This window comes from Myotis lucifugus, unplaced genomic scaffold, assembly GCF_000147115.1.
Source record: "Myotis lucifugus unplaced genomic scaffold, Myoluc2.0 scaffold_173, whole genome shotgun sequence".
NCBI classification, from domain to species: Eukaryota; Metazoa; Chordata; class Mammalia; order Chiroptera; family Vespertilionidae; genus Myotis; species Myotis lucifugus.
In genome coordinates this window covers 245,087-270,668 of record NW_005871221.1, presented here as the reverse complement: position 1 = coordinate 270,668, position 25,582 = coordinate 245,087, and positions in this window count along the sequence as shown.

Here is a 25,582-nt window from a genome sequence, read left to right as displayed (position 1 = left end):
GTCAGACTCTACCCTCAACCCACTTAATTTTTCTTCCTTAGTGCTAGTTTGCTGTCTGTCCTTCCCCTGCCTGGACTCTCACGTGCTCAAAGCAGAGACTTTTGTCGATTCAAATACGACGTCCTTAGCATGAGAACAAAAGCCTAACACACAGAGGTGCACGATAAATACTTGCTGAGTAAAATGGTGCGGACGTTCACTGACACAGACGCATATGTATAGATGTGCTTGCACACTCAGAGGCATACTCGCACAGAGGAACACACACAAATGCTTATGAGGAACACGCAGAGAAACAAGGTCGTATACAAACTTCCATGACCAGACATACAAGTATAGTTTCAATAATTCTCTCTCTCTCTCTCTCTCTCTCTCTCTCTCTCTCTCTCACACACACACACTCATACAGGACATACAAATCATACAGGACATACAAAGCAGATACACTCACACAACGATACACACTTATCTTTAGACATATATCCACTAATCCATATACATTCAAACATTGACTCATTGGTGTACACAAACATTTTCTCACACACACACACACACACACACACACACACCCACGTCCAAGCATAGGGGCATACAGTGAACACCTGCCACTCTCTTGTACATGTGTGGGTGCACACACTTGGCCTTTGCCTGACCTAGTGAGGCCTCCACATCCTTGCTAGGACAGGCCATCCAGGAGGAGTGGGAGCCGCTGGGCAGCACCCCCTGATTTGTGACAGCCCCGAGGCCACCGTTGGAGCAGCAATGTCATGGAGGGAGGCCATTAGCTCCCTGGGCGGAGCCGTCAAACACGCCTGGCGTGGCACCTGTACTCGGGGCACACTCACCTCTGTGATCACCCTGCCCCGTGGGCGGTGCCTGAATGCCAAGGCAGCGGCCTCTCAGAGCCGCACACTCGGGAGACAGGGGCAGAGGGGAATCCTCAGGACTCCCAGCTGGAGGGGTGACCCTCTGGGGTGGGGGGCAGAGGGTAATGGCCCTCAGCAGCTTGAGACAAACTGGTCTATGCTCTGCCCTCAAACAGCTAGAGCAGCGGCTGGGTCGGGAGAGGCTTTGGCTGCCAGGAGAGGGTCCGAGAGGGCACCTGGCCCCCCAGGTGAGCTCGGCTGGTGCCTGGAACTACCAGGGTACATTCAGTGCCAGGCACTGGGTAGCAGACCAGCCCCGGAACCAGTAGCTGGTGCGCCCACCCATGGCTGAGGACATCCAGGCCGTGGGCCCCAGGGAATCTCCGTGGCCAGCCCCTCGCGGCCTCCTGTCTATACAGGGCCTTTGGGGAACACCCTCTGCTGGACTCGGGAAGTGGAGGGGCGGGTCTGCTCAGGGTCCCAACCAGATGGAGGCTGGAGAGGACAGTTTGTCCGGGACTCTGTGACACAGCTGTGAACGAGGGCCAGCGCAGCGGAGGGCCGGGGTGGGGGAGGACTGGTGTACAGGACTCCCAGCTGGGCAGCTCACGTACCTGACCTCTTCGGGGGACATACCCACCCCATTTTACAGACAGGAAGACTGAGACTCAGGGAGTGAAGCCCCCTGCCCAAGTCCTCAGGAGGGGCTCTAGCCCCAGGCAGAAAGGCCTCCGAGAGCACGAGCGAGCAGCCGAGGTCCTTCAAGGGTAATTTCCATCCTTGTCTTCATGCCCAGCGAGGTCCTGAAGTTCCCAGAAAGGATGAGACCCTGGGGAGTCGGACCAAGGGCCCGGCGCCGCCTCCCCCCAGCCCGTGATTAATGCCTGACAGTCCTTCCCCTCGCAGGGAACTCATCAGACTAATATTTCCTGATGTGAACTCCCGTCACCCTAGAATGAGAAATCCCAGCCCCCTCGCCTTCCCGGCCCCAGATAAATGGGCTCCCGTCCCGGGCCTGTGAGTGATGCGGCAGGAGGCTGCAGAGGGAGGTCGATAAAGGCCCTTCATCAGCAGAACCGCGGCCTCTCCGGGCGGCAGGCCCCGCTCCCTCGCCGTGCTGATCCTCGGGGCTGGCCCGACTGCCCCTCGGACATGGGGAGGTGAGGTCAGTGCCCAGCGATGGGCAGGGAGGACCAGGGGAAGGGAGGGCCTGGCCTTCTCCAGTCCTGCCACAGAGTCAGGCCCTGGTGGATCGGAGGGACGGGGTAGGGTCTGCTAACATTTTGCCTTGACTTCGAAGCTCTAATGAGCCCAAGGAGGCTTGAAGCTTGTAGTCCAAGGCTGTGAGCAAATGCCTGCTTAAGGCCGAGTAGGACCTCAAAGGCTGTGTGGAGGATGCTGGAACCAAGGGCTTCTGGGGATAGGAACACCGGTGGTTGTTGCCTTAGTAAGAGAAAAATAGGAATAATAACCAGTACCATTTATTGAGTGCTCTTCCCATGTGCCAGGCATGACGCCAACATTGACATTCATTGTTGCGTTCAATCCTCACAGAGCCCCATGGAGTAAGGTGGTATGACCCCATTTTACAGATGAGAAGAGTGAGGCCTACCGCAGTTAAATGATACTCTAGAGGTGTCAGGAATCAACACTAGATTTCCTACCTTCACACCTGTGCTTTTAGCCATTCATCATCTAATCATTCTACTGCTATTTGTTTTTTGTTGTTGTTTGTTTTTTTAATATATTTTATTGGTTTTTTTACAGAGAGGAAGAGAGAGGGATAGAGAGTTAGAAACATTGATGAGAGAGAAACATCGATCAGCTGCCTCCTGTATACTCCCTACTGGGGATGTGCCTGCAACCAAGGTACATGCCCTTGACCGGAATTGAACCTGGGACCCTTCAGTCCACAGGCTGACTCTCTATCCACTGAGCCAAACTGGTTAGGGCTCTACTGCTATTTGTAAAAACGGCATCTTTGTGCCCAATATTGAGAGAGTTCTGGGGATGCAGGAGTCAGGGAGCTTGCTGTCTCTTGGGAGACTGACATCAAACAAGGTGGCGGTGGTGCCTCATTGGGAGTGCGAGTGGGAACAAGGTGCTCAAGGCATTTCCGGCCAAGAGGAGGGGGAGTATCTTGTCTTGTCTCACATGGGGAGAAACCAGTCCACTCCCAAGCGGGGGTCTTGAGGACATGTCCCCTTGAGGTGGCCACAGGTGGAAAGAATCCGGGGCTGAAGGTCACAGCGTTGGAAGCCGAAGCCAGAGCAAAGGGAGTGTCCCTCCGGGGTAGCCAGGATGCGGGTGTGGGTGGGAAGGAAGTGGCTGGAAGGGGCGTCCAGTGCAGGAAGCAGCCGTCATGAGCTGAGCTGTTTGGTACCTGGCTGGGGGCAGGTTGGACTGGCTTGAAGGTGGATGTTGACAAGGACAACTGTCCACACCTGAAAGGATGTGTCCTGAGGGTGTCCTCCAACAGTAGGAGACACTCCGGGTCAGGTCACAGTGCCCGCGTGATAGGCTTATGGGTGGTCCCAGGCCAGCAGCTGTGACTTTGGGGGTGGGAGCTGGCCTGGTTGTGCAGGGGCCACTAGCACGCAGCCGAGCAGGGTGGGTTCAGGGCGGAGTCAGGGTCCAGCAGGAGAGATGAGGCTGAGGGTGGTGGCCACACCTGAGCGCATCCAGAGCCAGAGCTCAGGGCACCAAGAGTAATACTGGACGCCACCTGCTGGTGGCGCTGGAGCCACCCACTTGCTCTCCAGACCGTCAGGATTGGGTGGGTGGGGAGCTCCAGGTGGGAGGGGCTGGGAGGCAGGGTCCCCCATGCCAGGGCTGCCAGGGGCTGGGAGGATGGGGAGGGAAGGGGCCTCAGCCCTGGCTGCAGAGGGCTTGTCCTTCCTCTGCCTTTTGCTAGCGGTTTGTCCCCAGAACTTCTGCATCCTGCATCCTAAAGTCTGGGCCCATTAGACCCTCTCACCCGCTCCTTCCCTGAGCCCCTCCCACATGGTTCCACCCTGATTCTGACTGTGCCCTGAACCTCACCCCCAATTCATCCTTGACCCTTATCCTGTCCCTGTCCCCCATTCCTGAGCCAACTCCAACCCTGAAATTTCTTCCATCTCTGAGCCTCAGCTCCTCCCTGACCCTCCACCCCTCCTCTTCCCACCCCAGTCCCCAGCTTCACCCCTCCCCCACTCAGTTACCCATCTTTGCCCCCGCCCCCCGCCCCCATCTCATACCAATCCCAGATTCTTTCTTTCCCCCTCCTCCCTCACCCTGCCTCTGAATTGGGGCCAAAATTCCGTGGGAAGCTTGGGAGGAGAGACGAGAGTATCCGTTGCTCATATTCCTTGTACATTATTTTAAAAGTGAGAGGTTGCTGTTTTCTTTGGAGGCCAAAAATCAGGTGGGAATTTCAAAATGCCCTCATTAAAATGCCACGTACAAAATCCACCCACAGCTGGAGACGGCAGACTAGGGGTCACCTTGGGGGGGTGGGGGAAGGGCATAGGGGCCATCTGGGGGAGTCTGTTCTGTTTCTTGACCTGGGTGTTGGGTACGCTGGTGTATTCCGTTGGCGAAGATCGATCAAGCGAGACACTTATGATCTGTGCACTTTCCTGTATCCGTGTTATACTTCATAGAAAGTTTTTCCAAAAAATGCCCCACAGTCTGGGCATTTGGGGTCCTCAGGGCGATGGAGCTGGCCGCAGGGTCCACGTGTCGCCTGGTTCTCAGTGCTCTCGGGACAAGCCTTCACCCCAATGGGACGCTGACAACAAGCCCCCCTTCCCCCCCCCAATACCCCACTGTCCACTGGGACTGCCTTGGTGCCAGCTGCCTTTCCTACCCTAACAGCTGTATTTTTCAGGTCCAATATGACAGGCTCAATCTATTCCCGTTATATATTTCCCAGTAAATGGACAAGGTGAAAACAGTGTCAGTTCAAATCACTATCATGACACTTAATTCTGATTTACTGTACCTTTTGCTGCAATCTTGAAAGTGCCTGCGTCTGTGCCGAGCCGGATTGCCCAGGCAGGCCCCTCGGGGTCGATGTTAAGATCAGCTTCAATAAAAGAATTTAGGGTAAGGCGGCCCGGTGGGCAGGGGGCAAGCCGGGGCCCAGAGGACCAGCCAGCGGAGACACCGAGGCTGCCGCCCTCCCGCGCCTCCCTCCCGGGGACTCTTTGTCCCCAGCCCTGTGTCTGCAGCAGCTGGGAAATTTATGGAGGCTCCATAAACGGGTTTTACAGACAGCTGTTAGAGCGTGCCGAGCAAGGCTGGGTTGTCGGGGGACCTAGTCGCAGGCTTACAGCCAAGACACTTAAATATTATGGCCCCACATATATAAAAACTGTGCTGTGCACGTCCTCCGCTCCCTCCCTCCTCCTGACCCAGGAGCAGGGGGTACGGCCAGAGAATAGCGGCTGCTTCCAGCCGCCTGGCTTGCCAGAGACAAAATGCCCACAACCCCTTGTTCCAGCCCCTGCAGCCAAGGCCAGGAGCCTCTGGCTTGGGCTGGCAGCTCGGATACAGCAGGGGGACTGGTCCAAACAGCCAGCGGTGCCAGGCATGCGCTGGCCTCCTCCCCCACCCTCCCGGCCCGCTGTGCTCAGGCTCAGCTTACCACCTCCTGGCAGCCTCAGGGCCTGGCTCCAGCTGTTTTCTCTGCCTTGAAAGCTCTCCCTTTCCCCCTCCACCCACCTTTTCTTGCCCTGGCCAGTTCCTGCCTCCCCTTCCAGAGCTCAGCTGGAATATTGCTTTCCCAGAGGCGTCGTCCCCATCCTCTCGAGTCAGGTCCCTTGTTGTAAATGCTCATATCCCCCCGGACTTCTTCATAACATTTATAACAATTGTAATTAAATAATTAGTGGTGTCATTATCTGTTTAATGTCTATCTTCCCCACTGGACAATAAACTCCGGGAAAGCAGAGATTCTATTTGAATGTATCCCTAGTGCCGTGCACAGGGCCTGGCACTCAGTAAATATTCAATGCATGAATGAATGAATGAATGGACGAATGAACAAATGAATGAACCAATGGAGATGCAGAGATGAATTCCGCACAACCCTCAGACATAGCACAAGCCAAAATGCGCTCAGATCCTGTGAGCAGGAGAAAGGTTCAGTAAAGAAGCCACTTCGACAAGAGGGAATCAGGGGGGGCTTCCAGGAAGAGGTGCCATCAGACCTCCTGCTATATATATATATAGTAAAATGCTTTCATTCAGAAGTACCAGCCGTGAAGCTTAAGATGTGAGTCAGAGGGCTAGTCCCTTAGTCTCACTGAATCTCAGCTTCCCCATCTTTAAAATGGGGCTAATGCCAGTGCCTATGTCACGTGGTTGTTGTGAAGGTTAAATGTAATTAGCACAGCTCACATAATAAGAGTTCCTTTAGCTGTGTTACTACTGTAGCTAGAACTTGGTTATTCCCAAGGAAGGACACAGCATGTGTGCCGGTATTTATGAGGGACGAAAATCATTTCTCCCGGTGCTCTGTGGCCTCCAAGTCATGTTTTGTATCTCGTAACCTTAGCCTCCGCCACTTGACCCGGGAAAGTGTCTGACCCAATAAAAGCCCATCATACACTGGCTAGTAACCTATGACCTGTGGCTGGGCCAATTAGATTACCTTTCGTGGGTGTCTGACTGGAGACCTGGGAAGAATTGGCAGGAGAGCTGAAACTGAGAGTTCCATGTTGGAGATATCATTGCACAACAATGGGGACATTAATTAAGAACAAGGAATCTCTAGGCAGAAACTCTTAAGAGTGAGTTCATGCTTTGCCACACTTTCTTGCTGAAAAGATGACCACGACCAGCAATGTCCCAGAAGCGGCTCCAGAAGCTTCGGTCCTGGAAGAAAGGAAAAACATTGCCAAGCCATGGCCACTGTGCCCTCGACAAGGTAGCATGAGTGAAAAATAGACTTTGGCAATTATAAGACCCTGGAATTTTGGAGTTGTTTGTTACTGCAACATAGCCTGGCTTATCCTGACTAATAAGATGCTATGCAAATAGGTTAGCACAGAGTCTGGCTCAAAATAAATGCCATCATTTTTTCCCCTGCCTCTCTTTTTATTATTATTGATTTCAGAGAGGAAGGGAGTGGGAGAGAGATAGAAACATCAATGATGAGAGAGAATTATTAATCGGCTGCCTTCTGCACTCCCCCTACTGAGGATCGAGCCCACAACCCCGGCATGTGCCCTTGACCAGAATTGAACCCAGGACCCTTCAGTCCAGGGGCCGACGCTCTATCCTTGGAGCCAAACCGGCTAGGGTTTTTCCTGTTTCTTAAAAGCCAAAGGGTCATACTCAAAGGCAGAAAGTATGACTTTGGTTTGGTAAAGAATTCAATGTAACTGGAGTGAAGGTTACATGAAGGGGAAGAGTTGACAATAAAGTTGAAGAAGGGAGGCCAGATCATAAAGAACTTGGACTCGAAGCCATATGTCTGGCTTACTCAGCATAGAGGGCATAACGTCGTCACCTTTTAACATCCAGTGACTCTCAGACCTCCATCTCCCCATCCAAGAGTGCCTTTCTTCTCTTTTCACAGCACCTGCTCCCTAAGTCTCCCCTCCTCACCCCAAGTTAAGCCGGAGATCCTCAGCAGGAGTCTGTTGAAGCCACGGCTGTCTCAGGGCGAGGAACAGAAAGTCCGATCTGTCCACCAGAGGGAGGGCCTATGATCCGGCTGCTGCTTTCCCTGCCTCTCCGTATCACAGCTGAAACCGGCCAAAAGCAAGCAGTGCAAAAGCAGCAGTTGATAGATCTCACTCTACTAAAATGTAAAACTTCTAAATGACAACAGACACCATAAACAAGCTAAACACAAGCGATAGCCTGGGAGAAAATATTTGCAATTTATATAACAGAGAAGGGATTAGCATCCAAAATATATAAAGAATTCTAACAAATCAATAAGAAGAAGACAAATGGCCCAATAGAACACTCAGCAAATACTAAAATCAGTCGATTTATGGAAAAGGAAATTCAAATGGCCAATAAACTTGAAGAATGTTCCGTTTCACTAGTAATCAAGGAAATAAAACATTAAATTACCATGAACTATATGTCACTCATCAGACTGGCGCGCGCACAAAAATTAAAGTTTGATGTTAAATGTTAGTGAGGGACCCTTGGATTCTGCTGGTGACGATGCAAATTGGCACAACCACTTTGAAGGACAACAAATCCACTTGCTAGCATCTCCCCTAGAGAAAACGCGTGTGCGTGCGCACGAGGAGGCTTGTTTGTGTAAGCACGTCTACTGCAATATTGTTCAGAGGAGTAAAAGGATGGAGCAAACCTAAATGCCCATCAGCCGAGGGGTAGCTACATAAACCATAGCATGGCCATGCTATGTGATACCATGCAACTTAAAATTTTAAAGAATAAGGTACATCCATGCCATAACATGAAGAAATATCGTTGCGTGAATAAAACAAGTGGCAGAAAGAACATAAAAGCAGGACAACTTTTTACGAATAGACACAGAGAAACAGAAACACGCACAATACTTTTTAAAAATTTATAGGCACAAATGTATCAAACTATTAGAAAGGATGATTCGAAGGGGAATCAGAGTAGCAACCTGTGAGACTTGGAAAGGACCTCGTAGGGGGGAGGGAATGGGAGAAGTGGTAGGTAAGTGGGATAGTGGGAAGGAGTCAAAGAGGACTTAGCTTTATTGTTATTTCTGTGTTGTTGTTTTTTTCCAGAAGGGAGAAAGGAGAAGGTATTTAGGGACTGCTTGTGCAATAAAAAGTGAATTATTTATGAAGAGAAAAACAGGCTGTCTGGCTTATGACTCCCCTCCCCACTCACAGACCAGGGGGAACCGGCAGCCCACACACATCCCCACCGCCGATGGGCAATCATTCTTCAGGTGCAAGGCGGGCAGAGCCTGTGCTTTAGGATCAGCTAACAGCTCTACCTGTGAACGTGCCCTCGTGATGCCAGCATCCTGACGTTAGGTCAGCGGGAAGGATGGACTTCTAGCCACTGCGCGCTCCCTGCCACGGGGCCCAGAGCTAGACCACCTGGCAGGGCGGGGAGGCTGGGGAGCCCGGGGAGGGCCATAGTCTTTCTGAGGAAGCAGCCAGGTCCCGGGAGGAGATGCTGCGAGCGAGGCTGTCGTGGGCGCAGGGACATGGCCAGGGCCTACAGGGCCGATTCACGGGCAGGCGACTCTGTGGTCACACTCACGCTCAGGAGAGCCATGAGCTTGGCTTAGGGCTTTGCTGTTGCCATTTTGAAACTCTGAATACTTAGTTTAAGTTGAGGTATAATTGGCATACAACGTTATGTGAGTATCAGGTGTGCAGCATGAGTCGATATTTGTGTAAATAATTCTATCTTTGAACTTGCGTTTTGTAGGTTAAGTCCAATGGGTTGATGAAGCGTGCGCAGTATGCCAGCCCCTGCTCCTTGCCTCCCCTGTGGTGTACTGTGTTTGCAATGCCCCGGGAGCACGGAATTCCAGGGGATCCCCGATGCCTGGGAATCCGGTCAGACTCAAAGCAATTAGAAGGTAAGTGTGTCATTTTAATAGCTCAGTGGGGGTGTCCACAGCCCCAAGAGGCCACACTTTTCCTTCAAATAAGAATTTGCTTGGGCCCTAGCTGGTTTCGCTCAGTGGATAGAGCATCGGCCTGCGGACTGAAGGGTCCCAGGTTCAATTTCGGTCAAGGGCACATGCTGGGTTGTAGGCTCAATCCCCAGTAGGGGGCATGTAGGAGGAGCTGGTCAATGATTCTCTTTCATCATTGATGTTTCTATCTCTCTCCCTCTCCCTTCCTCTCTAAGATCGATAAATATATATATATTTAAAAATGGTTTAAAAAAAACATCCTTGGAGGATAGAAGGCAAAAGTGTCCTAAGAAACATGAGCTACCAGCAACCCTATCATGTCCTTTCTTATTCATGCTACTTCCTGGGATTAGCCAAGCACCCACGTTGAAAGCCATGACGCAGGGGGAAAGGAAAAACTAGAGCAGCCAGAGCTCCTTGCCCTCCAGCCCTTCCTTGCTCATCAGTCAGCTATGGGTAGACCGAGGAGGAGAAAGAGCATGTCAGGGAGTGAAATAGAAACAGCTGAGCTCGTTTTATGCAGCATTCCTACTTTTCTGGTCGAAATGAAATACATGTCTAGCAGGTACAAAGTATGCGTGCTTTTTGGTGATTCCACCTATGACCTCTTCTTAGGTTGGCCCTGTCTCTGATCTGCTGGCAGATTGCTCCGTGGTTCAGAGCTAGGCTTCTTCTTTACTTAGAGTGGCATTAAATAGCAAATAAAAATATTATGATAAGTAGAGAGGGAAGCCACTGAATATAGGAAAAAACTTCCTATTTTAATATTTTTTGTTGCACTTTCCCCCCCTGCGTTTTGAACAAGGGGGCCTATGTTTTCATTTTGCACCGGGCCCCACAAATGCTGTTGCCAGCCCCTGCGTGCAGGGTTTTGCCTCGCACCTCAAGACCCAAGGAAATTCTGTGCCTGCGGGGAAGCATTTTGGCTCACTTTCTCCTGGACCAAGCGTTTGACCTCTTCTTAGGTCGGCCCTGTCTCTGATCTGCTGGCAGATTGCTCCGTGGTTCAGAGCTAGGCTTGGGCCAGGCCGCCCTGATTCCAGTATCAGCTCTGCTTTGGTTGGCTGTGTGATCTCAGGCAGGTCACTTGACCTCTCTCTTCCCCGTTTTGCCATCTCTTGAACGGGGATTTTGATAACAGTACTGACCCTGAAGGAGAAGGTTGAGAAGGGTAGATGGATTAATGCCGGCCAAGTGTTTGGAGCAGCCCTGGGAACCTACAGCTGTGTGAGCCATTCTCATCATAGCACTTTCCACGGTGTCACTGTCCAGTCAGGACGTCCCTGGGTGCCTTCTCCTCTTGCTGGGAGACCGGACAGAACTCAGTCTCCGGGAGGAGGAAGGTGCTGTGGGGAACGGGGTTCACCAGCAGGCCCCGGGCTTCGGGTCTGTGCATGGGGCGGGGGGGTGGGGGTGGGGGGGGGGTGGGCTCAGTGCAAGGCTGGGAAGGAGGCGATGGGTGGTGTCCCCAGGTCTGTCTGAGCCGCTAGGGCTGCCAGGCCAAGTACCACAGGTGGGGGCTTAAAAACAGAACTGTACTGTCCTCCCCGTTCTGGAGGCTGGAAGTCTGAGCTCAAGGTGTTGGCAGAGTTGACTTCTGCCGAGGCCTCGCCCCTCAGCATGGAGATGACCGTCTCCTGCCTGTGTCCTCACAGGGTCATCCCTGTGTGTGTCTGGGTCCTAAAAGGACACCCATCGTATTGGATTAGGGCCCAACCATATGACCTTAATTTCCCCTTCAAAGGAAATTTGTCTCCAAATACAGTCAGAGTCTGAGGTGCTGGGGGTTAGGCCTTCACCATGTGGATTTCAGGCGGACACAGTCCAGCCCAATATCTGTGAGCACATGGCTGTTCTGTGGGTCCCTGTGAGCACATGATTGCACATCTGTGTGTCTGTGTCCGTGTCTCTGTTCTTCAGTGTCTGGCCTTTGGGGGCTTTGTCCTTGTGGGGGATGCTGGGGTCCTGGGAGTCAGCGGGCCTGTGTTCATGAGACCCCAGCGGTGTTCTGTCGACCTGAGAGTCCATGCGTCTAAGTGGGTCTGTAATCCAGGACGTCACAGTCTGGGAAGGGGGGGTGGGGTGGGGCGGGGGCTGTAGGAACGGGATCTGCTCACCTCTGGGTCTCCGTGCACGTGGGTCCTCTGTCGGGTGTGTGTGTGTAGACCTGAAATCTGACCAGACATGTGGCTGGAAGGCAGGATCTGAAAGGAGAGGGGACGGATCATGTTAACTTGAGACTTGAAAGAAGACAGTGTGTTTACAACAGCAGAGGAACAGCGGGTTAAACATATGTTGGCGATGACGGCGAGAGGACGGCAGCTGAGGCGGGACTGGCTCCGGTGTGAATTCTGTGGCATGTTGGTGTCTTCAAAACTGTCACAAAACCAGATACAGGAGCAAAACAATGGGCCTGAGCGGAATCCGCGGAGGGGGCAGGTAGAGGGGGAAGCCGCAGGGGCTGGGAGGTGGCGGCATCCTGAAGGCCACTGTGTCTCAGCCCCCGTCGGAGCGCACAGAGCGCGCAGCCCAGCCTCCAACTTCGTCTCACTCTCCACCCACTTCCCAGCTGAAACGAACCCACACCCTGAGCCCTGGAACAGTGGGGTGGGGGTGCCCCTCGCATACACAGCTCCGGCTCAGGCTGGCTCTGTGCTTCATGTGCATTTTCTTTATTCCTCCCTACACGCCTGCAAGAAGGGAATCATTATTTCCACTGAGTTGAGAACATGGAGACTCAGAGAGACACAGGGCCTTGGTGAAGGCTATCGCAGCTGGGATTGGAACGGAGGCCTGCTGACTTGCTCTTGGGATTCTTGGGATGGTGTTTGGTTAAAAAATAATGAATGAATGAACGAACGAATGAATGAATGATACAATATTCTTGTGCTTTGAGGTAGAGTCTCTGCTCAGGCCCTAGTTAATACCCTGAAGAGCAGTAGGTAATCCTTACTGCCTCCTCCACACCTATCAGTCCTGCAAGAAAGCGGTTGGTCACTTGGACCTATTTTTTTTTGGAAAGTCAATGGCAGTCGACAGACGGTGGACACTGGTGGCTTCTAATCCAGGGAGCAGACTTTTGCTTGGAAACAAACAGGAACAGGATGGTCAGGACAGAGATTTCTTTGTCCCCCGCCAGTCCTCCGACATGCAGACCCGAGGTGCCCGCATTGGATTGGCTCAGCTGCGGACCTGGGTTCGAATATCAGCTCATCAGCTCTGCCCCACACTGGCCGATTTTCCTTACACTCCTTGCCTTGTTTCATTCGTCCTTTAATTTCATTGAACAGGTTGAAATGCACGACTCTTCCTGGTTGTTCTTTTATCTCGGGTCTTGGGGTACAAATGGCCCCTTGCTTGTACCCACAGGGTCTTTGTCTTGGTGGCTTGTTTCCTTGAGTGCTTTGTCACTGTTGTCCCCAAACTCACACGAAGGAGCGCTTGTTCCCCTGGGAGTCCCCCGCGCCCGGGTGGGATCCACAGAGCAGTGGGCAGCTCGCCTCCACTGGGCACCCCAAGTCTTTCTGTGGTCCCAGGCGAGGTTGCGTATTAATTCTCCAGGGTCCATCTCCATGGCTCCAGGCTTTACAAAGCTGGAGCAGGGGCAGCCCTGGACTCCTGTTTTCTTTTCCACTCTTGGCCCAGGCGAATGCCAAGTCTTTTGACCTTTTTTTGCAGACCAGTGGGCAGAATCCCCCCTTTAAAATTTGATGGGTAGATTTCTGCCTTTATTGGTAAGAATGGTACTTTCTAATTACCATGACAATGTCTTCTTGAACCCACCAGAATCCGGAAATGTCCTTGTACCGGCTCCTTTTTCCCTTCCCGATTCCCCCGTTTGTGCTGTCTGTTCTAAGGAGTGCTGTGTAGCCTTATTTGCAGCCTGATTCTTCCACACAGATTTATTTTTTTTAGGGTGAAAGTCCCTTGTAACCATGGCTTTGGCTCACAATCTACACGTTTTGATAAGGAGTGTGTTCCCACTCGAGCATCCTAATGACCCTTCATTGATTTCCACGTGCTTTGCTTACCTTCCAGGTTTCCTTTTTCTTCTTTATCTTTTGTCAGTGCTAACAGACTTTTAGAGCGGATGGTAATGAGAAAGGACAACCCCGGGTGTCTAGAGATGGCTTGTTTCGGTTGCATGCTTAAATAAACGACAGTGCTGATGGTCAGCACGCAGCGGGAATCATGTGGCCAGGTCGGTCCCCTGCCCCAGGCCTGACTTAGTCGTGTCACTTGGATGTTCCAGCTCCGCTGAAGGTCATGGGGCCTCGGGCTGCTCACGGGGGATCGGTGGCAGGAGAAGCCTGGGCTGAGTTGTCCTGGTGCCTCTGTCTCTTCGCAAGCACTTCCCTGGGGCCCTGGCTTTGTGCACAAAGCTCAGTTCCAGCCCACTGCGTTCACAGGACCAGCTGCTCCCCAGCCCAGGCAGCTCCTCAACCTCAGGTCCTGCTCATCTTCCCAACATCAGGTTGCCTCTTTATCTGGTACCTGGGGCATCTTCTTTCTTGGCTTTGAATTTAGCTATGAATTCGGCTCTGCATTTACATTCTGGGGTTATATTTCATCTAGTATTTTAATGTGTTTAGAATAGGATATGGGATTTCCCATATTGGCTTAATGTACCACATTAACTAGAAGATATATATATAATTTCAGACAGGAAGGGAGAGAGAGAGAGAAACATCAATGATGAGAGAGAATCATTAATCAGCTGCCTCCTGCACAGCCCCTCCTGGGGATTGAGCCTGCAATCTGGGCATGTGCTCTGGCTGGAAATCTAACTGTGACCTCCTGGTTCATAGGTGGATGCTCAACCACTGAGCCACACCAGGTGAGCTAACTAGAAGTTTCTGGCATGATTAGCTATTATATACCTTTGAGCAAGATACTTAAACTTCTCTGAATCTCAGTTTCTTCATCTATAAAATAAATAGGCCCTATGATGGGAACATCTACAGAATAGGTTGTTATAAGGATTATGTGAGACAGGTACACAAAGAATTGGGCATATATGGTGCCTGGGACAGAGTAGGTGTCCAATAAATGGTAGGCGTTATCATTTCTGATCCTATTTTGCATATAAAGTTTTGGGGCTCAGAGAGATTAAGTAACTTGCCTAAAGTCACACAGCTGATTGGTGGAATAAGACCCCTATGTTTGAGTCTTCCCAGTCCAGGGGCCAGACATGTGAGTGAGTAGGTCTTTAGAATAACCCCGGCCCTAGGCACCATCTGAATGTATGCTCATGAGACACCCCGAGTGAGAACTGTCTAGCAGAACTGAGTCAACCCCCAGCTTCATGAACAAAGTAAACAATTGCTCTTATTATAAGTTGCTGTGGGGAGCAGTAGGGAACAGGAACACTGTCCCATTGCTTACTAAGCACAGTCCACTCTTTGGGCAGACAGCAGAGACCGCGCTGTGTCATTTGTTCATTCATCCACTTACACAACAACCGTAGATCTTTTGAGCCTCAACTGTGCCCCCAGGTTCTTCACCAGGCGCTGGGGACTCGGTGGTAAACAAGACAGGCAAGATGGGAAACAAACAAACAATTAAATAAAAAAAGGAAATACCTGGTCGTGATAAACGCCGGGATGAAAATAAAACATGATGAGACGGAGTGACAAGTGGAGACTTTTCAACCGGGGTGATGAAGGAAGGCTTCTCTGAGGCAGTTGAGATGAATGTCAAGAGGGAGTAGGATCTGGCAGCAGAATTTGCAGGTAGAAAGAACCACCAGTGGAAATGCCCAGGGTGTGAAAGATCTCGGTGCGTTTGGGCCTCCTTCAGTAGCTGCTGTGCCTAGAACATAGTGAATGTGGGGACAAGGGACAGGAGAGGAATGCCAAGAGGTAGGCAGGGGCACAACCGGTAGGGCTTTGTAGGCCAAGGAAAGTATTTTGGATCTTTTTCTGAACGCATTGGGAAGGCACTGGTGGGTGTTTTAGCAAGGGTGATTGTCAGTCAGAATAGGATAGGCTACGCTGCAGTAACAAATAAGCACTCAAATCTCAGTGGCTTTCCACAAGAGAAGTTTATTTCACTCTTATGTCACAGCTTACTGTGTGTCTGGAGGATTTCCTCTAAACAACTAAGGAACTCAGCCTGCCTTCATCTTGTAGCTCCATCATCTTGTAGCTTCAAGTTCACCCTGATGTTACCTCCCTGGGGACAGGTAGAAGGAAAGGAGAGAATGGGGAAGACACACCAGATACTTATCCACCTGGAAGTAATACCCATCACTGTGCTCATATCCCATTGGTCAGAACTAGTCACATGGTCAACTAACCACAGAGGCAGCTGGGAAATGGAAATGGGCACACAGATACCTTGGTGAGCCCCAGCTGTCTCTACCACAGACAGTAAAATAATCTGATTTATATTTCAAATTGGCACTCTGGTTACTGTGGGAAAAATGTGAATCATGGCAGCAGTGGGAATCCCAGCTGTGACTTGGCTCTGAAATTACAACCCTTTGGAATTTGTCACTTGTGGCTTTATGTGTTTGTTTATTTATTTAATGTGTTTTTATTGATTTCAGAAACAGGAAGGGAGAGAGAGGACTAGAAACATCAATGATGAGAGAGAATCATTGATCGGCTGCCTCCTGCACGCTCCCTATTAGGGATGGTGTCTGCAACCTGAGCATGGGCTCTGACCAGGAATTGAATCGTGACCTCCTGGTTCATGGGTTGATGCTCAACAACTGAGCCACATTGGCCAGGCTCACTTGTGGCTTCAAATGTCATGCAAATTTTACCTCTTAGACCAAAAAACACAGAAAGTTGTATCCTGGAGGGATGCTCGGGCCAAAACTGGGGTCCAGAGTTCAGAACCAAAGTTTAATCAGGGAGGCCCTGATTCCCAGATTTTGGGATGTTGGATTGGTAAATTACAAAATAATTTAGAAACTAACAAAGAGCAATTTTTGTCTCAGAAGTCTATACTGTCATCGTCCTTTCACAAAATAAAGGACATCTTAATATTTATAAGCCAGAAGGAAATAATAGCACAATAAAGAACATTTCTTTCATAGAAAAGACAGTTGGCAGCTTTCCACCCACACAGACACATACACACACATGCACCAAGCACATGCATGACACATTAGTGGGTATACATGGATACTATACGTTAATTGGCTTCCTGGAATTGCCCATAGAAGCTTTTATCATCATTAAGTAAGTATGCCTGTGCCATGACCCACTGTGGACCTGTTCAGAGTTGCATGGGTAAGAAGCGGCTTGAGGCAAACGACCACTTTTCATTCAAAGAACGCCTTCGAAAGTTTCAAGTTGGGAGTCACATTTAAAATCACTGCTCATCTTCTTTTACTGTGACATGTTAATGCTCACATCATGTGGCCATGCCTGTAGCTCTCAATCGGCAGTCTCATAGGCCTCTTATTGTAATAACTGCTTACCTGTTTGGGGTGTCTTTCCCCTCCGGCCCCTAAAATAAATGTTGGGCTCACCATGTGGCTTACATTTTGAGCCAGAGCATTCCAGACATTCCCCACACAGTCACTATGTCCAGCCATCTTCCTGTGAGGTGGCAGCGTGCCGATGGAAATGCAATTCTGCTTCTACAATGCCACCTTGTCCTTCGTTTTCTCATCTTCCTATTTGGGTTTCCTGTCTCACTGACCAGGCCTGGCCCGTGAACTGGTACTTGGAGGCTACACGACTGGGTGGACAGCAGCAGCCAAGGTCCAGAGCCAAACACATAGGCTTAGGAACCAGGCTGCCGAGAGTCAAGGGCGGCCAAATGGGCAAAGGCTGGGAGTCTGGGGGAATGCTGGAGGAGCAGGCAATGCATTGGGGATTGGGGACAGGCTCCGGAGGGACCTGGAGAGTGAGCTGGGGGCACCTACAGAACCCTGGTCAGGACCTGAGCAGCTGGCCAGATTCCACCCACTTCTCCAGTCTCACTTCACCTGGCCCCTCCAGTCAGGCTCACCTCCCTGTCATCTCCATGGAAGATCCCCTCCTTTTTTGGGGCCCTTTGTGCTTGTTTCCACCCTCCTTCCTGGGCCCAACCCCACCGTTTCCTGCCTGGCCCACTTGTATGCATCCTCCCAATGGAGCATGCTCTGCCTTCTCCCACAGATCAGAATGAACTGGGCCCTCGGTAGAGGCACCTCCTTGACCATCCTGAGCCTTGAGGCTGACATATTGGATGTGATGCATAAGAGAAAAGGGGGAGGCAAAGATGGCGCCCAGGTGTTTGGCTGAGCAACTGGAAAGAACATGTTTCCAGTAGATGAGACAGAGAAGACGGGGGGTCGGGGGGGGGGGGGGAGCAGGTGTGGAAGCGATGCTCAGGAGCTGAATTCCAGATGTGTTATATTGGAGATGCCCACTAGCAATCCAAGGGCATGTCAGGCAGGCTATTGGATATACACGATTGGAGTTCAGGGACAATCCAGGCCAGGGACATAAATTTGGGAGTCACCAGTACAATTGCCATTGAAGAACTGACATTGTTCATTCAAGAGAAAAGGAAACAGCTTTTCTTCAATGCCTTCATTTAAAAAAATGTTTTTTAATTGCAGTTGACATATAATATTGTATTTGTTTCAGGTGTACAACCCACTGATTAGACATTCTAGAACATACGAAGTGATCATCCCTATAAATCTAGTGCCCACCTGATACCGTTCATCGTTATTACAATATTATTGCCTATATTCCCTGTGCTGTAGTTTACATCCCTCTGACTATTCTATTACTATCAATTTGTATTTCTTAATCCCTTCACCTTTTTCACCCAGCCCCCCAAGGCCCTCTCAACAGGAAACTGTCAGACTGATCTCTGAATCGATGAGTCTGTTTCCGTTCTGCTTGTTTATTTATTTTTTTTAGATTCCACATAGAAGTGAAATCATATGGCATTTGTCTTCCTCTGCCTCATTGCACTCAGCACAATACCTTCTAGGTCCAGCCATGGTGTTGCAGATGGCAAGATTTCATTCTTTTTTACGGCTGAGTCATATTCCATTGAATATATGCAACATTTCTTCTTTATCCACTCATCCTTTGATGGACACTTAGGTTGCTTCCATATCTTGGCTATTGTAAGCAATACTCAGTGAATATATGGACATGTGTCTTCAATGCCTTCTTTGTGCCATCTCTAGGGTCAAGTTCCTCTTGATTAAGGAGGCTATGGAAAGAATTACACTGTGGGTCTGTCATTATGCGGTTCCTCCTTGTAAGGGAAGCAATCCTGCACGTGGTTATGGTTTCTTAGTTTCAACAGCACTGTTTGTGGTTATTCTGTGCTTATTTTTCACATCCTTCCAGTCAACCTCTTGTGAAAAGGAGCCAGCCACATGTACACACCTGCCCCACAACACGTTCACCCCACCTGCTTGCCTCCTGCTCCCACAAGCATCCGTGTTCAATCTGAGAGCGCAGATCAGATCAGAAGCTCCTCAGACCACAGACAGGTTCTGTGTAGCTGGCAGGGCTGACAACTGATGAAATTTTACTCTCGCTCTCCCAAGGCAGTCAGTCCGTTCTGGGTCCCACAGATCAATACCAGACACAACCCTCGGAGTAAGGATGGAGGGGGCCCTGAAGGAGGACAAAAGTGAGTGGTGGAGAGCTCGGGTTCAGGAAGCTGCCTGAGTTGGTCCTTGACCTGCGTGGGCGAGACCTAGTGAGCAGCGAGGACCTGCTCTCCAAACTGTGGCCACACCTACCTGCTTCTCTTTCAGGACAAGGAGCTTGTGGCGTTGAATACCTCCTGGGATCGCATCACGTCTGAAATGCGTTTACATTGTTTTCCTGATTGTAAAAGTTATATATGTTCATTATGTAAAAAATTTTAAATTTTAACCTTCCTCCCTGATAAGGAAACAGTGATTTTTTTTTTGAATTTTCTTTTTTTCAACTTTATTCATATATAATTGACATACAACATTGTGTAAGTTTAGGGTATGCAACATGATGATTTGATATTACACTATCGTGAAATGATTACCACAATAAGGTCAGTTAACACATCCATCACCTTACAGTTACATTTTTTTTAAATTCTTTTGCGGTAAGAACTTTTAAGATCTACTCTCTTAGCAACTTTCAAATATACAATATAGAACTGTTAACTCTAGTCACCATGCTGTACATTACACCCCCAGAACCTATTCATCTTATAATAGGAAACTTACACCCTCTGATTACCCTCACCCACCTCCCCATGCCCCTCACCCCGACTCCTGGCAACCGCCAATCTACTCTCTGTGTCTATGAGTTTGGTTTTTGTAGATCCCACATATAAGTGAGCTCGCGCAGCATTTGTCTTTCTTTGTCGGACTTATTTCGGCTCAGCATAATGTCCTCAAGGTTCATCCCTGCTGTCACAGATAGCAGGCTGTCCTTTCTTCTTATGGCTGAACAATGTTCTGTTGCATCTGTATCCCACATTTCCTTTGTTCATTCATCCGTCAACAGACACCCGGTTGTTCCCATGTCTGGGCCATTGTAAATAATGCCTCAGTGAACAGGGGAGGGCAAATATGCCTCCGACATACACCCAGAAGAGGAACTGCCGGATCACAGGGAGTTCTGTTTTCAATTGTGTGAGGAACCTCCACATTATTGTCCAAGGGAACGGGGATTTTTATTGGCCTGACAATATAACCAGCCTTAGGAGATGACCATCATTGATAAAGCCGATTTCCTAGCCTCCCTTGCAGTTAGGAGTGGCCATGTTACCCATTTCTGGCCCGTGTGATCCTAGGGGGTCTGCTGGGGAGTTTCTGGGAGAGATTTTGCTTCCCACCCAATCTCCTGCCCTGGGAGAGGAGGCCATGACTCTGAAGCTGGAGGAGTCATCTGTGCCCAGGAGGCAACAAACGCAAACATAAAAGACAACCATCCTGAGGATGTCAGCAAAGGATGGAAGGCATGTTCTTAATGTCTTCATTCTCCTACAACAAGAAGACTGAGGTAGATGACTGCTGGCCTTTCAAATCAATGCCTACTGTCCAAGCCACTGTTGTTGGGTGTTCTGTTACTTGCATCCAAATTTCTAAGCTATGTAGATCTAGATATGCTGAAAGAGAAAATAAAGTCTCTATCTTCCCTACAGATATAGCTGCCATTAAACTGTTAACGTTGGTATACATTTCCCCAAGTATTTTACACATATATTAGTACATATACATAACCACAATTAAGTATAAAATTAATGGGCTGGTAGAATAAATACATTCTGTTCTATAAGCCTGCCTCTTTTACTTAACAAAATACCATGGTATATTTCTATGTCATTTTTTTTAATGACTCAGTCTTCTAGTGCTAGACCTTTAGGATATATTCAATATTTCCCCATTATCAGCAACGCTGAAATAATTATCCCTGAACATACATTTGTGTGCACTTGCCTGATTGTTTACTTTGGATCATTATTGGACATGGGCAAAGGGTATGCACATATTAAGTGTTGACACATCTATCTATTAAGCAGACTTTTACTGAGGGGCTAGTCTGGGTGGCCCATTTATGCTTAATGGACAGATACCTTGGTGGAGCTTTTAGTCCGGTGGGGAGACTGACAGTGGGACAGGTGAACAAATAGGAGGTGCTTACAAATTGTGAACCGATGCGGTATGAAAACATCAGGGACCTACTTAGACAGATGACCAGTGAAGGCTTCCAAAGGAGGTGACATTGATGCTGAGGGTTAAGAATGAGAGGGTCCAGACGCTGTAAAGATGGAGAGGAGGAGCGCTCCAGGTGAAATCCCCAGGGAGGAAAGAGCTTTGATATTTAAGGATCTCAAAGCAAACCCGTGGGCCTAGAGCAGCTGAGATGAAGGTGGAGGGTCAGGCAAGGTCCAGACACCATGAGCTCTTGTAGGTCACGTTGGAGCATTTGAATGTTATGAAAAGCCATGGAGGGCTTTAAGCAAGTGAGTGACTTGTTGCGTTTTATTATTTTTTTTAAAATGATCATTCTGGTTGCTATTTTCCATTGTTTGGCTGGAGGCAAAACCAGGAGACCAGTAAAGAAATTATTGAAGTGGTCTAGGCAAGAGAATATAGCTTGGAGTTGGGTAGTAAGAGTATACATATAGATCAGTGAATAAAAACAAAGCATTTGTAAACAGGGAATTTAATATATGATAAAAGTGTGTATTTCTACACACAATACTGCTGTAACATATCAAAATGTAAATTTTACATTATATTTTATATTCATTATTATTATTGTAGTGTTATCCTATCTAATAAAAGAGAAACATGGTAATTAGCCATACCTCCGCTACCCTTCCCATTGGCTAATCAGGGCGATATACAAATTAACTGCCAGCCAAGATGGCGGCCAGCAGCCAGGCAGCTTGAAGCGAACAGGGAGGCTTGCTTGCTTCAGTGACAGAGGAAGCCAAGCTTCCCCACCTGCCTTGCCGGCCTCTGAGCTTGCAGTTTGAAACATTGTAACAAATATAGAAGCTAAACAAAACCCCAGAAACCTGTTTTCAGTCAGCCGGGATCTCAGAGCTGGAGTCGCAACAAAGTTTCAAATACAGAAGGTAAACAAAGGCCAGATCCCTGCTTTCAGCAGCAAAGGTCTCAGAGCTAAAGTTGGCCCAGAATAAAAGAAAAAGAAAAAAAGGAGCGGTTGGGAGCTTCAGTCACCCGCCAACCTGAAAACGGCCCTCAGCCCCTCACCCAGACTGGCCAGGCACCCCAGTGGGGACCCCCACCCTGAAGGGGGTGTGACCAAATGCAAACAGCCATCATCCCCTCATCCAGGCTGGCCAGGCACCCCAGTGGGGACCCCCACCCTGATCCAGGACACCCTTCAGGGTAAACCAGCCAGCCCCCACCCGTGCACCAGGCCTCTATTCTATATAGTAAAAGGGTAATATGCCTCCCGGCACCGGGATCAGCAGAGCAATGAGGCCTCCCGGCACTGGGACCAGCGTGACAGGGTGCAGCGCCCCAACCCCCTGATCAGCCCTGCTCTGTGCCTGATAGGGGGGAGCTCCCCAACCCCCTGATCGGCCCTGCTCTGTGCATGACAGGGGGTGGCGCCGTTACTTCCCGATCGACCCTGCCTTGAGTGTGACAGAGGGCGGTGCCCCAACTCCCCAGTGGGCCCTGCTCTGAGCCCGACCAGGGGCTGCACCTAGGGATTGGGCCTGCCCTCTGCCACCCAGGAGCAGGCCTAAGCCAGCAGGTCATTATCTCCCGAGGGGTACCAGACTGCGAGAGGGCACAGGCCGGGCTGGGGGACCCCCTCTCCCCCCCGAGTGCACAAATTTTTGTGCACCGGGCCTCTAGTCATAATAATAATATAATTAGTCAATTTTGAAAATAATTCCTGGATTTCCCCCCATATTTATTTATCAAGATAAGTTTGAAAATAATTGTCATGTTCCATTGTACCCAAGCCCCCCAAATCATGTTGGTTCTTTGATTTGGATTAAATTTATGAACTGAGTGGGGAAGATATGACATCTTTGCAATATTCAGACTTCCTGCACAGAGATTTGTTATACTTTTCCATTTATTAAGGACTTCTTGTATGTCCTTATGTAAGCTTTTATAGTTTCTTTCTGTGCCTTACTATTTCTTGCTAAGTTTATGCCTAGGTATTTTATAGTATTCATTGCTAATGCAAATATATATATATATATATATATATATATATATATATATAAATGTTATACTTTTTGAATAGAAATGACTGGTATTTAGTGTTTTATTTAGGGGTTCCTATAAGTAATACTTTGCTCCCTCTTTTTAGTTTGGAAGAAACTGAGGCATAGTTATAGGAAAGAGACATAGGAAATGAAAATACTTCTTTTATTACTAATAAAGCTGACTGGAAACTATAGCATTTGAACTGTAGCTAAGTGGGGCTTTCTTTATTTTCCCCTGAACTGGATAGATTTACTTCTATAGTAGCAGGCATTACTGGACAACACTATCTCTCTACCCCAGGAACTTACTAAACAGTGGAGAGTACATGAAAATATTTGCTTCATGCATCAGACAATGCCAAAAAGAGAACTCAGAAGCATCTATTCTTTTCTGATTCCTTCTCCCAAACTCACGAATCAGACAAATCATTCATCCTCCCCAGGGTGGAGAAAGGCGAAGTTCTTCAATATGGAAAAGAAGGCTTTTCCCTTAGCACTTAGGAAAGCCATTGGTTTTGATGCTTACCTGATAACTGGCTACTTTACCAAAACCTCTAAAATTTTTAGTTGATTTTCTTCAATTTTTATGTATGCACTTACATCATGAAGAAATAATGACAATTTTGTCTCTTCCTTTCCAATATTTGTATTTCCTATTTAGTTTTCTTATTTTATTGCATTGGCTACAGTTTTTAGCAGTTACAGCAGGCATCTTTGTTTTGTTTTTTACTTAAATGAGAATACCTTTAGTGTTTCACCATTAGAATGTTTATTGATGGCTGTTGATAAATAAACTTTGTCATGCTAAGATGTTTAAATTTTCTTCCTAGTTTACTAAGAGGTTTTTAAAAATTAAAAAGTAGTTGAAGTTTATTCAATATTTTTAAAGCATCTATCCTGTTGATAAGATCCTGTGATCTGTTTTCCTTTAACAATGCGATGAATTTACCGATTTCCTAACACTGAATTATCCTTGTACTTTTGGAATAAATCTTGTTTGTTCTTGGTGGGTTCTTATTTGTTTTTCAGCAAGCTGGATTTGTAAAACTACTGAATAAAATTGCTAAAATTTTACTCAGTAGTTTTACAACTACTATATACTGAAGTGGGTTGGTCTATAGCAGTGATTTACATATTGGAGATTGATCAATAAACTTCTGGTCCTGGCTCAGATGAGTTTAAGAAATGCCAGGTTAAATAGGTTTCTTCACTCCTGTGTCTCACATAGACCTTCATATACTAATACTTATTGTGATTCTCCAAAAAAGTAGACTATAAGTGGTATGCACCATTTTCTCAAATTATTTGACTGCCAAAAATATATATTAACATCTCAGGGAGCTAGTGTTCTGTATAGACCTGCCCTTCTCTTTCCTGGTGTTATCTCTGTTGGATTTGGGTATCGGGTTGTGCTAAACTTGAGAAATGACATTGAAAACTTTTTTTCCCCCCGTGTAACCGTTTAAATAACGGTTGGGCTGGGTGGGCCAGGTGCCCCTGCAAGAGGCCACCGTGTTTGTGTGTGTGTTTGTGTGTATGTGGGGGCATGGGTGTGTGAACGGTTAGCCAAGGCTCCAGGATAACATAGGGGTTGTCTGTCCGTGAATGGTTTGCTGGAATTTGCCTGTGAAGCCATCTGAACCAGTGCCATTGGAGCGACACAGACACCTGCATGGCTTCCCCACGGGACCTCTTCTTCCACAGCCAATTCTGCTTGGCACCCTTTTCTTTAGGATCAGACAGCTGTTTTGGAAAAGCCTAGAATGTGTGAAAATGGGACTTGATGCATTAGCAAATTGATGCAGTCACTCCTGCATGGTCTCAGCTTCAAATATTCCAGCCTTGTGACCAGAGGCCTTTCAAGTAGCACCTGGCCCCTGCGGGGGGTGCCCTGCTGGGGCTGTGCAGGGCATATTTGGCTTGTACCTTTCCCCAAGTGCTGGAGGGCAGGCACCTCTGCTTAAACCCCTCCTACTAGATTGGGGGTGGGGAACCTTTCTCCCGCCAAGGGCTATCCGGATATTTATAACATCATTTGTGGGCCATGCAAAAATTATCACCTTAAAAATTAGCCGGCTATATTTGGTCAAACATTTCATTAACTCACCCCTAATGCCTTGGCAGGGCCAGACCAATGATTTCGTGGGCCTTATAGGAACCTCGGGCCACCCCTGTTCTAGATGCTTCCCTGAGGCTGGCCCCCTAACCCTGGCTCTAGGCCTGCGTGGGTAAATCATTTGCCCAGCATATGGGCATGTGGACAATTGCTAGGAGATGGGGGTCTGTTCGAGGCCTGGGATGAACCATGGGCTCTGGGGTCTGACGAAGCTTGTGTTGGGTCAGGTGGGGCAGTAGGGTGCCGGGAACTGGAGTGAGCTGAGCCAAGAACTGGCCTGGGTTTCTAAAGCCTAGAAGGGCTGGGTGGGCCAGGTGCCCCCTGTGTGCT